Raw genomic sequence first — 14,330 nt, 5'->3', positions numbered from 1 at the left:
AACTTACCACTCTGCACCACGTCACTCCTTCAGAGGAAGGGGGGAAATACAAATATAATAGGTAGGTAGGCAGAAGATTCATCACCATTTCATTAGGAACATGGTGATTTATTTAGAAGGCACTTCACCAGGACTTAAAAACACTGCTGTGTTGGCTGGCCCATGTCAGGATGTTAACAGAGCACAGATTGGTCACAGTTATTTGGATAGATTTCAGTTGCTATGATCTAAAGATGTAGACAAGCTGCTTGCTGGGTGCAACACACCACATCTGTGCTCAACCCTGTTTATCTCTGCACCACTTTTCCATATGAGGATGTCCAAGATAGCTCACATTAAAATATGATCATCAAATACATAAAAGGTTAAACTAAAACCAGAGGGTTTTGTTTTAATTGCTCTGCTTTTGGGTAATGGATCTGTGGTTTGAGCTCTGCTCTACTAGTTTTAGGGCTGTTTGATGTGAGATGGTTGTGCTTCCTGTGTTGTTATGTTATGAAACATTTATTGCACATAATGATAGATTTGGTATGGTTGTTAGCTGCCCTAGGAGCCTGATGGTTGAAGGGTGGCATACAATAGTTTCTTAATAAGTAAATGAGGATTACTGAGACGTTCCAGTAGAGTAGCTTTGTTAGTCTGTTGCAACCAATTTTTGCAGCAATTTATAAATTAGCAAACGCTTTGTGGTATGTGCAAACCAGAGTCTTATTGGTCAGATGCATGAAATGAGGAAGCAGAAAAAGCCCAGCAGGAACATTTGCATATTATGCCACACCCCCTAACACCAAGCCAGCCGTAATTCTGTTCCTGTGCATTCCTGCTAAAAAAAAAAGGCCCTGGACATACGTTAGGGTTGCCAAGTCCAACTCAAGAAATATCTGGGGACTTTGGGGTTGGAGCCAGGAGACGTTGGGGGTGGAGCCAGGGGACATTAGGGGTGGAGCCAAGATCAAGGCTGTGACAAGCATCATTGAACTCCAAAGGGAGTTCTGGCCATCACATTTAAAGGGACAGCACACCTATTCAATTCCTTCCTTCCATAGGAGATAATGAAGGATTGGGGCACCTTCTTTTGGGGCTCATAGAATTGGACTCCCTGGTCCAAACTTTATGAAACTTGAGGGGTATTTTGGGGAGAGGCACTAGATGCTATACTGAAATTTTGGTGCCTCTACCTCAAAAAACAGCCTCCCACCCCCCCCCCACATCTCCAGGAATTCCCCTCGCCCAGCTGGCAACCCCCTCCCCTCAAGAGGGAATATTCTACTCCGAGCCCTTCCCATCCCCCGCCCAACTGTAGAAATCTTCATTGTGTCCCGCAGGCCAGCCAGTGAGGACATGCAGGCAGTTCCCTAGAACTGCAAAGAATTCCCAAAGTCCAGATTCTCGGAGGGGGGGGGGCTTAGGTCTGGCCAAGGAGGTCTTTTGTTCTCCACCGGAAGCAACCCTCCCCCCCCCCGCCATGTGCGTTTCTAGGCATTTCCCATCCTGGCTGGAGCTGACCTCCCCGCCCCCCCCGCCGCCCTTTACCGAGGCTCTCCAAACGGGCCGGTGCACCATCCTTCTTCAGCGCCACAAGAGCCTTCTAGCCGCAGGGCCAGCCCGGCTGCGTGCCTCCTTCCCAGCCGGACTCTGCTCCACTCCCGGCGCCTTGGGTCTCTCCAGTCCCTGCCCCCCCCCGGCCTGGCTGAGCAGCGAAGGCTGCAGGGAGGCCACCGCTTGGTCCCCGCGCGCCTTCCCCGACAGCACCCGCGATGCCTGACCGGCGCTCCTCCAGCCACCGAAGGCAAGGCAGGGCCCCAGGGAAGCGCTGCGGCTCGCCTCTAGCTCCAGCCACGCTTTCGGAAACAGCAGCAGCGGGCAGCCAGCCGGGAGTGAGGCGCGCCCGGCACCGCTGGCGCCTCTGGAGCCGCTGGCTGGGATGCCCTCAAGGGTGGGAAGGGAAGGGGCGAGGAGAAGCTGCTGGGATCGGGGCTGGGTGGGAAGGGCCGCCATTCCCCCCGCTTTCCAGATTTTTGGCGAGCGGGGGGAGAAGGCTCCAAATCGGGGGTCCCCAGCCCAGACGGGGGATTTGGGAAGCCTAACATATGTATGAGGATAAAAATCAGAGGAGCAGAAAGTTACTACAAAGGGGAAGCTGGAAGAATTCCATAGTGTTTGAGACCAAAATGATCTGCAGCCCTGCCTGTCAAAGAGTATAAGCAACGTGTTTCCCTCTGCAATCCCACCCCTTGGTATTCTCAGGTTATGAATCAGATCTGAAAATATTAATTAGATGTCATGTTTGTTGGGAGTGCAGGCAATGAAGAACTCAGTCCCTTCCTTTCCCCAATCCAATTTGCCATCACCACTCCGTAGGATATGGAGCCCCATATCAGCTGTGTTATGCCTCTGTCAATCCAGGGATCAACTTGAGGAGAAGGCATGGAAAGAGCTCACACATGTCCCTTCTTCTGTAGATAGCATCAAAGTTGAGGAGGAACAATGTGTATGGATGGCCTCTTTTCCCTCCGCCATGAAATCAATCCCCTCAGTGTTGTTAATTGAACATAGTTTTTTAAAAAAAGCATGATGGAATCACATATGATTTTTATCCTCTTAGAAGGGGCCATACAGACCATTTAGTTCAACCCCCTGCTCAATGCAGGATCAGCCTGGAGTATCTATGACAAGTGTTTGTCCAGTCCCTCTGATTAGTAAAAAGGTAAAGGTAGTCCCCTGTGCAAGCACCAGTCATTCCAACTCTGGGGTGATGTCGCATCACAACATTTTCACGGCAGACTTTTTTTACAGGGTGATTTGCCATTGCCTTCCCCAGTCATCTACCCAGTGAACTGGGTACTCATTTTACCAACCTCCCCAGTCATCTACCCAGTGAGCTGGGTACTCATTTTACCAACCTCAGAAGGGATGGAAGGCTGAGTTGACCTTGAGCCAGCTACCTGAGCCCAGCTTCCACCGAGGTCAAACTCAGGTTGTGAACAGAGAGTTCGGGCTGCAGGATCAGCCTGGAGTATCCATGAGAAGTGTTTGTCCAGTTCCTCTGATTAATAGAATTGTAGATTAAGGTAAAATTCTTGGAACTGTCTGTTTAGATACTGCTAAATATGGTGGCATTATCACAGAGTATCTATTTTGCAGTGCCTCTTCCAACTGCAAGTACTTGACTTAATGCTTGTTAGAAAAGTGTTACAGTCATGATGCTTTAAAAGGCATTTATTTAGATGCTGGAGAAGGAAAATTAAACTGTCATCTGTATTAACCTTCCTTCCTTCACCATGCAAACTTATGGCTGGCAGTCATTTGGGTTTTAAAAAATCCCTCCAGAATTTTAATTGCAAGTGTAATTCTTGTGGAAACATATAACGTTGTTCTAAACACCATTAAATTCACAAAGCTAATATCTCAGTCAGCAAACTCTACAGTTTGTTCAGTGCTCTGGGAAAACAAGATGTTTGGATTAGCGTGCTTGTGAACCATGTGTATTATACTATTAAACAGTTTTACCTGAAACAATGGAAAACTACTATCAAACCCTGATATACTAGATTTCTTCTATATAGAATTAAGAAAGCTTGCCTACAGGAAAACGTGGGAAAAGTTTGCCCCACATTGGGATATAATCAAGGTGCTATGGGTTTGTTTTCTTGAGTTGTGCTGCCCACTAAGGGGCTGACAAACCAGCTGATTCCTCACTGTGAAACACTGATCCTCATAGCAGTTAGGGATGCTTCAACACACAGCTGCACAGCTCACACCCTGTTTGCCAGTCACAAACAGGGGGCCAATTTTTTTTGACAGACTGTTCATCACTTTGACAACTAGTTTTTGCCTGTTTGGCAGGTTGCTTCAACTGTTTTTGCATTACAGTATAGTGGAATTGACTTTTTGTGTTTGCATGTTTTCACACAACACAGTGTTCTACTTCACCCTCCACTTGCTGTGTCGCTGCTCTACTCAACAGGCAATTGTTTAAATAGTTAAGTCAGTCACAATTCATAAAAATCAGTTATACGCATACAGGGCTTTTTTTTAATGCCTACTGTTCATCTATGTAGCCCCTGGAAACATTAATTGCTGACCATCTGTTTGGACAGGCATTGTTTTTGTGCACACAGAGTTTTGCAAAATAAATTGCACCGCAAAGCTGTTCAGCAGGCATTGGAATAGACCCCATGAATTGTGTGATATCTGATTGACATAGTAAGTTTGACTGTGGAACGCATTTGTCAAAATTTACAGCACCCTTGGTTATTATTCTTATTCCATTTTTAAGGAAGGTTGTCCAGAGTCCACAATGTGAGACTGTGGGGATAACGAAAATGCATGTAGACTTTGGACCCTCCTGGGATACTATTGATTCCCCCTGGTGAGAACTTGGCTGAATCAAAGCTGTTTTGCCTTTCCTCTGGAACATGCCCAAGTGTTAGGCAGTTATAGAGAAAAGGCAAAACAGACTGGCTAGGTGCTCTAATACTTCTGTAGTGAACAAGTCACTTATTTGGCAAGTCTGAAAATAAAGTGACTTCAGATTCCAGACTTTCCTCCCTATGATGAATGGTGCATTATACTGACTTTCATATCTCTCTTTATTTTATGCCACTTTCTATCTAAAGGTCTCCCTTCCCCGATATTTTTATGGGTGTATAGTTTCTAAAGCTCATGCTCTTTGAGGGTTGGAACCTGCCTCTTGCTTTAGTCTATGAATAGTATCAGACGTGATGCTGTCACCATGTTAGTATTCAGTAGTATTAGAAGCAAAATTGTAATTGTTTTGCAGATTGGGAAAGTTCTTGAGAAGATCCAGATAGTATATCTAATTTCCCCCATGCACTTTTAAATTGATGGCAATCTGAGGACCAGAGCAATCACATGGATTATGACCTCCTGAACCCCAAGTCAGTAACTTTCACAAAGGCAATCATTTTCCTCTTGCAAACCATGGCTAGCACCACTCTGGGTATCTCCAGTTACTGAGGGAAGATATTCCTCCAATGTGACATTAGTAGATGGCGGGTTTGCTTTCCACTTGTCCCTCTGTTGTTTCTGTATTAGAGAGGCCATCTATTATAAGCATTGACCTATACCAGGGCAAGGACTCGCTAGCTCTCTCTACTGAGTCATTATTGCCTAGTTACAGCCCAAGCTGTAACCTTACCTACTCAGATCTTGACTCCAGAGTGGAGGAGCAGGTTGCAAATATCCTTGATTCTCCTCCATGGTCTTTGAAAATAAACAGAATCATGAAGGAGTTCTACTCAAGTTTCACCCATACTGGCTTAAATGCATCATAGGGGCTTCACCTGGTCCTCTGCTATGAGATTTCAAGGATCATGAGATGTACCTCAGGCACCATGGCAACAGAACTGTGGCTCATCTTCCAATTGGTATTGTGGCCTGTTTTCCCTGAGTTTCTGGTTGCCTTGGCAATCAGTACTTTGTTGCTGACCCACTACAATTCAGCATGACTTTCCTTTGCCACTGGCATGGGGTGGACTTTTCAGTATGGAGCCACAGCCTGGACTCTTCATGCTCTTAAATGCCAGAATTGTCAGTGTTTTTGATTGTTCATAGCTAATATTCAAGGATGCCATCAAAATCAAGTGGGTTTGGGGTTTGGACCTCCCTGATGGATTTTTTGTTTTCTTTAACTAAATGCCAAGGTCTTCCTTGTACTGCATGCCTATTCCCTCAACATCTATAAGCCTACTAGAGGCCTATCAATGCCAGTGTGGAGGGACAGTGGACAGTAGTAGAGCATCTGCTTGGTAAGCAGAAGGTCCCAGGTTCAGTCCCCAGCATCTCCAACTAAAAAGGGTCCAGGAAAATAGGCGTGAAAAACCTCAGCTTGATACCCTGGAGAGCCACTGCCAGTCTGAGTAGACAATACTGACTTTGATGGACCAAGGGTCTGATTCAGTATAAGGCAGTGTCATGTTCATATGTTCACTGTGTGTACCAGTGATGCTATTAGCATTTATTAATGCATGGAGTCTCTGAATAAGCTATAGCATTAACAGTGTTCATCCTGCAGTCTCTTATCTGTTCTCACAGAATCATGATTGGATGTAGTCAGCCCCCATTTCCTTTTTACTGTGTGACCTCCTCCCCACATTGTTTCCCCATCCCTTCACTCAGATTCTCCCTTATGTTCTTAATTGCCACAGCTTCTCTGGCCCATTATACACACACATCTTACTGCAGATTTTCAGAGAAGCCTTTAATATTGACCTTGGATTCTGCACCTGCCTTACATACCATTCTTTTTCCTCTGGCGTATTCTGCAGCTACAATTTTAAAAATTCAGTTTTCTAAATCAGAGTGAAACATGACCTGTGGAAGGTGGTATCAAAAGTTTTTTCTTTAGATTTATGCAGTTGCCCTATCCCAGCTGTGCAGTAGCATCCAGCAAGCACCTTCCATTTGGTTCAGGTTTTGTACATGGACATTAATGTTAGTTTGTTGAATGAAACAGAATAGCAAGGAAGACTGGCAAAGGGGGAAAACCCATTGTTAAAACTGACCAGACTATTCCTGAAATTGACAAGCTGCTGCAGCACTAGGGAATTCTTTGGTGTGTTTTTAACCACTGTAAAAAATGGGAAAGAATTGCACAGTCTCATAATATGGGGAAACGCATTGAGTGTACAAAATTGATGGTAGAACCCACTGATACTGGCATGGCAATCTGTGATTGTTGGCAGTGTGTGTGTGTTTGTGTGCATCTGTACAAAGTCAGCTGCAACTCCATCATGTTTTGCACAGGGCTGTAATTTGTGTGGGGGAGGAGTCCTCTGGCAGAAGCTTTAGAGAGCTTTTTTTAGTCTTTTTTTTAAATTGAAAGGGTGGGGTATTTTTGCTGATGCCCTAGAACAGCTACATAGTAATGTCATGATCTTGGTAGTTTTTTAGAGCTTGTCTTTTGTGCTTTGCACTCTGTCCTCCAAATGGATCCAACCCAAGCAATTCTTAAGTTTGGCAGCTTGCAGAGGTCCATGCGACTCAGCCACCATTTTAATGTTAGGATCCCAGAGACTGCCAAAATGATTTTTCTCCCTCAAAAAAACCCCCTTTGCTCAATAAAGCATTAAAGGGGGGAATCTTTTCAAAGCTTTAGGCTTTCCAACTCAATGTCTTTCTTTCTTTACATTTCATGTCAATTTCATTCCACTCGGAAATTTCATTTCATGCCAGTTTCATTCCCCCACTCTTTATTTTGTTTGCATGCAGCACTGAGAGCCTTTTGATTTTGCATTGGGAATGCTGCCATTTGTCTCCTCTCCGATCCCCCCTTTCAAATCAATACCAGCACGGAACTGAACCTTGTGCAGCTCCTTTTAATCTTTTCCCCCATCATTTTAATTTTTTTTAATTCAGTGATCTGACTGTAGCAACAGTCTCATATTGCTAGACTCGTGCCATCAACGGCATCATATGTATGTTGCCAATTATGTTGTATTCTATTTTAGATTCTCTATGTTTGTTCAATTGAATGTTTTATTGACTGTGATTCAAAAATCTTAATAAAATGTTTGAAAAGGCAAAAAAAAATAAACAAGGGAAAATAGAGCTTGTACACTAGTGAAAGAGGGAGGGTGGCAGAAGGTGCAGAGTGGGCAGAATGACCTCAATGTGGGGGGGTGACCTTCAAGGGGCATCAAAAAGGGGGAAGATCTGAGGAAATCTGTATACTTTTAAATTACCTTCAGCTTGGAAGTAAAACAAGGGGAAAATTGACACAAAAGCACTCTCAGAAAACCTGGGGAAACAGCAATCAGAAAGCAAACTGAGCTCTGAAGGGAGAAAAAACAATGCATAATGACAAAGAAAACCTTAAAGACATTCTCACTGAAAGCAAGGGAAAACATCCATGCATAACAGGCCTAATCCAATGTAGCTCACTCACAAAAGGATTCTTATAGGATCCTACACATCGCTCCTGGTCTCCTCTTAGCAACCTTGTAGTTTTCTCTTTTGTTTCTGGAAGGGAATGCCAGGCTGCCCAATTGCACAATGATGGTTACCTGTAGTTTTAAAAACAGTCTCCAGTTGTCTATTTTGATTTTTATGCTTGTTGACAATCAATTAATTTCTTTTTAGCCCTTTATAGCAGATGAGTTAAATAATAGAGATTCACTCAAGTACACTCTATTCAGCTGTAGCATCTCATTTAGAAAGCACCAGCATAAGGAGGAGGAATCAGATTCGATTCCTTATTTCCAAAAACAAAACTGTCTTGAAGAGGAAACCTTCACCCAATCTTATGATGAGTCAGCAAATCCTGAGGGAGGGGGCGGGGGCAGAAAGCACAACCACACCATAAAACTAAGCAAGTGCAAAATACCTGCTGTGCATACAGCAGAGGTGGAATGGAGCAGTGGCTTCCAACAAACTAAATGCTTGGTCAGAGAGTTGAATCACTGCCATTCTGGAGACTTCCAAATCTAAAGCAGAATTGAAATTCTGTCCATCAGTGAGCGAGCTGGACTGGAACCAACACTATGAAATGCAGCAATGACAAATGTGAAGTATTAAACCTATGTTAGAGGAGCCAGTGATAAGACTGGGAAAATTGACTAAGCAGCAGAGCTTCAGAAAGAGGTTTCATAATCAGGAAGCAGATATAAAGCTGCTTGTGTGTGAACTCTATAGAGGGGAAGTTAATTCCATGTGTGGGCTGTAAATTACAGAGAATATCATCTTCAGAATCTGGGGAATAATAGTACCCCTCCACTCGACAATTGTCTGTGTCCTGCATTCACTTCTGGGTACTAAAGTTGTTGTTGTTACTAAGAAAGGACTTGCAGAACCCAACAAGGATTCAGATGAGAAATGTGTTGATAAGGAGTTCAAAAGGTAAATCCTGTATGAGAACAAGTTTAAGGAATGGGGTATTTGAAGATGTTACAGGAAAGAAAATAGAGAGAATGGTACCAGATCTATTAAAAGATTTGAGAATGTGGGGTGCAATTGTTCAGCTCATGCACCTCACATATAGGGAGTACAGGTGGTAGATTTGGGTTCTGCATACAGAGCCACACCCTTCTCTACAGCCTGGAGAGGCGGGTGGCCTTTGAACTGAAGCAGGGACATGGTTGCCTTGAAGAGTGAATGAGAAGCTGCTTTGTAGAGAACCAACTGCCATTCTGGTGTGGGCTCTTTTTCCCACCCAGCATGTACTTCCCACCCAGCATTTACTTAGCATGTGCTTCATACACAGAGACCTGGAGCGGAGGTGTTCATTCAACCCAGTGGTTAAATTCAGAGTGTAATTTTAAAATACAAAGTAAGACAAGCTTCAAAAACAACATATCCCATTAGGCAGCTTCCAACTTTTTTTTTTTTTGCCGCAGCAGAAAACTTCCAAAATTAGACCAACTTTGTACCTGGAAGATGTAATCAGAGGAGACAGCTCGCTCTGCAAAGAGTTGCTCTTTCAGTGGGAAAGGCGGCAGCAGCAGCTTCATGGCCAGCTTTTCACAGACTGCCCTGTAATTGTTCCAAATCCCCTTCTTCCTTTGCTCTTGGACATTCTGAAATATAGACAGATGTCCTAGAAAGAGAACAGGTGGGCTTCATTTCTCTTCCTGTTCTCTCTGGAGCAATCCTGAAGAGGGAGGGTGGAGAAATAAAGGCATTCAAATCCAAAGAGATACATTTTCATGGACTGGCAGATGAGGATAGTGGTACTGTGGTGAGAAGCTATGTGTGGTGGTTAGCAAAATTGTGGAGTTGGAGCCAGCAGAAGGTCAGTGAAGTCACTGACAGTCAGACACCAGGCTCCATGAAGTGTTAAATGCTGACATCATAGATGAATGTGTTTAAAATATTTACACTCCTGCCTTTTTCGTAAAAGTAGACTGACTTCCAAGGAGATAAAAGCAGCCTGGGGAGGCGGGTGGCCTTTGAACTGAAGCAGGGACATGGTTGCCTTGAAGAGTGAATGAGAAGCTGCTGTGTAGAGAACCAACTGCCATTCTGGTGTGGGCTCTTTTTCCCACCCAGCCCTTGCTATGGCTGACATCACAAGGAGGATAGATTTAAGCCCCTGAATCCCTGAGGAAGATAGTCTTGCACAGGCACCCCACCGCTTGCACCGCTTGTGGAGAAGGCAGGATATAAATATATAGTATAAAGTAAATAAAATAAATCAAGCAATAAATCAGGGTGAGCTGCAGCAATCAAACAGCGCCCGCCCGGCTGCCAGGAGGGGCACAGGCCACACATATGCCAGAGGAGGGTTCACACTGTTCCTGCGCATTAGTGGTTTGTGCATGGCATGTCCCAGCCATTCAGATGTCCAGAAACACACCACGGAGGTGCTGCAAGAAGTTTGCCACCAGGAAGTGGCAAACACAGAGTTGAGGTGCCAGACGACAAGCTAGGTGTGATTGCACAGCAGATGCCAGATGTGCAAATGTGAACACACCTCTTTAATCTGGAGTGGGGGTGGATATGGTGGGGCAAAACTTCTGTCTGATCACACCCAATATTGTGAGCTTCTTTCAGTAGAATAGTGGGGTATATGCAGAGCTTTTTTTATAGCAGGAACTCCTTTGCATTGTAGGCCACACACCCCTGATGTAGCCAATCCTTCTGGAGCTTACAGCAGGCTCTGTACTAAGAGCCCTGTAAACTCTTGGAGAATTGGCTACATCGGGGGTGTGGCCTAATATGCAAAGGAGTTCCTGCTACAAAAAAAGCCCTATATATATTTATCTAAATAAATCAACACTGAATCTTCTAGGAACATTTGATAAATGACATAATTCCCCACCTGATGCCATAACTTATAGTCCATAAGGGGAAACTTTTCCTGACGTTCAGAGTAGGCCATGGAGACTAGAGAGATCTATTTCGCATTCACTCCTTGAGTTTGGAAGCTGTTTACTTTTAATGCTGGCTATCCTTGCTTTATTGTCAGCACCATAATTTAGTTGAAGAAACACATTATCATTCCTTTTCCCACTTTTAAATAAAAGCTGAAAGAGATGAAGAAGAAAGAGGGAGGGGACAAGGAAAAGTTCTGACCCTAGAGCTGGTTTAGATTTCAAGTTCTAGATTCAATGGAGTGCCAAGTGTTTTAACACTAATACCATTCACATTTTTTGTTGTCAAGGTTGAAGTAGAAGGAGTAACACATATTTGCATCCTTTAGGTAAACCAAAACACATGGATGCTTTCCAAGGAATAATCCCTGCTTTCCCAGCCCTGGTGAAGCAGGGGGCGTTTTTTGCAGAAACCATGCCATAAAAACAATGTGTGACTGTGAAACTTGCAGGATATATTCTGCCACATAATCCCTTAACTATGTATGGCCTCTATTCTCCAACTGTTCCTATACACCTGAGATAGTTCCTATTTTCAAGTACTTGCCCCTGTTAAATTATGGTTACTATTCTGAGGTTCTTGTTTATACTTCATTGAAAAAAATCAACCATTCCCCATTTCATGAAAAGGAAGACAGCACCATGACTTGCACTAGTGCTAATATTTTGATTTTAAAAAAACTATCAAGGCACTTTGCTGTGCCTTCTGAAATGGAAACCCCGTTATTCATTCCTAACTACATTATCTGAATAATGCAGTATTTTGACATTTCAAGGAATGAGGTAATATATAGCTATTTTATCTGTATGATATTAGTTGAGTTCCATCCACTTTCTGGTTTCATTAACCAGCACAGAACATTGGAGAGGGAGGGCATTTGTTTCCTTCTGAAATCACCCACTCGTTTTTTCCCCTTTAGAAAACTCCATGCAATTCATCTCTCAGGCATGGTTGGTAGGTGAATTATGGGAGAAACAAAAGACCTCCAAACTAAACAGTGCAAATGGAATTGCAGGAGGAATTTCCAGGGAAATCCCTGGTTCATGGGAAAGAAGGTGAATTTTACTGGTGGGGGATGCCTGCCTGCAACTAATTATTTGAAATCAAGAAGATTCTACTACTCATACAGAGCAATACTAATAATGCTTTCCTGGAAGTAAGACCTCAGCAGGATTCTGAACAGATCTACTTAGGGTTGCATGGATAGAGTGTCAAAGTGCTATTATAAAATTTGGCCTTACACAGTTTCCTGAACCTCTGGAAAGCAGGCTCCTAAGAATTGGCGTAATGCACACAGCATAACAGAGGAGATCCTTTTGAGACATGAGTAGCCAGGAGTTAGGACTGAGGAACAGAGAAGCTCAGCCCTTGGTTGATTTGTTTCTCCTTGATGGACAGTTCTAATTATGAACCATCTGAAAGAATGGGAACAATTGTGCCATCCATGTCTATGGTTCTCCTTTCAAAATACTGGCTTCTACAACTTCCTTTAGGAAGCTTGCAATGATGTATTAGATGAAAAACCTCCAGATATCTGGGGATTTTTTTTTAAAAAAATCCTTTATACCACTCAATGAAGATTAATATTTGCAACATCAGCACATGGCAAGTGCTCTTGCTGGACATTATGTCACCAGCCAGAAACAAGATAAGTGTAGGACTTAGACCAGGCCAGAGAGAGAAGGAATTCAGATCCATCAAGTCATCTGCCTCTGTTACTTATCTGTAAAATGTATAAATGCTCTCCTCATGGTTAATTCTTTGACTCTAATAATCCATTCCTCTCTAATATCCATTCTGTGACTCTAATATCCATGTCTTTTATTGTAGCATGTGAAAGGTTTGGCTTGGTAAGTGGAACAGCCTCTCTACAGGCACACCAGTCCTAAATGCCAACATGCTCACTTTGGCAGCACATATACTAAAATTGGAATTAGGTGCAAGAAGGCTGCCCAAGCAGGAATATCCTGGAAGCATTCAGGTAGACTTTGCCATCCCTTGCCTGAAAACCAAACAGAAGCATGTTTACTCCAAGAATCCACCTCTCACCTCTCACAGACTCTAGAGGACAGCAGAGCAATATCAAAAGAGAAAAGGCAACCCACAGAACTGGTCCAGAATTGTTGATTTTCCCAGGGAGATTTGATTTGTTCAATCAGAAATTGTTCAGTAATACACCAGTTCACAACACAAACACTAAAGACATATACTTAAAACCAAATCATCAGCTAATTGTTAATTGCTGTTGAATAAGTATTGATGTGCATGTGGGGGGATCATTAAAACAGAGATTGTGGTTTGTGATCAATAACATGGAATGGGCTACATCTGAAGAACCTCTGCTTGTGTCTCTCATTCAGATCACAATTTGACTTCAATTCCAGTTCGTAAATCATATAATCCTAATCAAAAACTGGTTGTTTATGCGCCTAATATTCTTTGCTTGTTTTTTTTTTCAAGAAAAAATATTTCAGACAGAAGCAACATTCCTGAAAAAGAAAAGATAAAGACTTCTTGTGTGCATTTAAAGGAAGCCTATGCCCCATCTATCAAAGTCCTGAGCTAATAACGAAAATGTATCATTATGGTGCATTCAAAAACAATGGATGCATTCAGGACGTTTGTTTCTTGGATATAAGAACATGCAGCTCATCTTGATGGTTCATCTGTTGTCAACCACTTTGGAAACATGAGCAGCAGAGCCACCTTCTTCTCTGAAATGACTGGAAATGCACTAATTGCTAAGGAATTTGCCATGCTTTGTGGGCAGGCTCAGCATTCACTCCCTTTTCACCATTCTTCTTGCTTGATGACTGATCATGTTTCCGTACCATAATGCAGCACAATTCACCTTGAACTACAACAAAGGGATGCAAGAGAGGAAATGGGGATCGTGAAATACTTTTTCCTAAATATGATATTTGAGTCCTTCAAAGGCTTGTGGTTTATCTTGTTTGTAACATTTGACCCAATGACAGTATCCCCTTCCCATGTTATATTGAGGAGAGGTCTTTCCATGCCTACCTTATACTGAGAGCAGTTTTTTCCAAAGCTTTTGCCAAGTTTTTTTTTTTTTTACAATCTCATGTGTTTCTGCATTTTTTATAGAAAAACTTTTTTTTGGGGGGGGGGGAGGAAAAAACCCAGAGGATATTTTTTTTTTCAAGCCCTGCCTAGGCTTGTAAAGAGGGTGGGAATAGTGGTGGGAGAGCAGGCTCACTGGAACCAGGAATGACCTGGTAGGCCTCATTCTTAACTGAAGTAGACACTAATGAGCATGCTCTAGAAAGTAGTTTCCTGCTGGGAAAGTAGTTTCCTTCACCTCTAAGTTTAATTAATTGGATCAGGAAGCAGAAGAAGCTGCAAATCCCGTGGACCCCAGTAGGAAATTACATTCCTGAATAGGCTTAGGAGCATCCAGGCCAATTAAAGATGATGCCTACAAGGCCTTTCCTGTCTTCTCAATCATTTTGCAAGGGCAAATTTCTTTGAGAAGG

This window comes from Heteronotia binoei, chromosome 12, assembly GCF_032191835.1.
Source record: "Heteronotia binoei isolate CCM8104 ecotype False Entrance Well chromosome 12, APGP_CSIRO_Hbin_v1, whole genome shotgun sequence".
Taxonomy (NCBI): Eukaryota; Metazoa; Chordata; class Lepidosauria; order Squamata; family Gekkonidae; genus Heteronotia; species Heteronotia binoei.
This window is presented reverse-complemented; position numbering follows the sequence as displayed.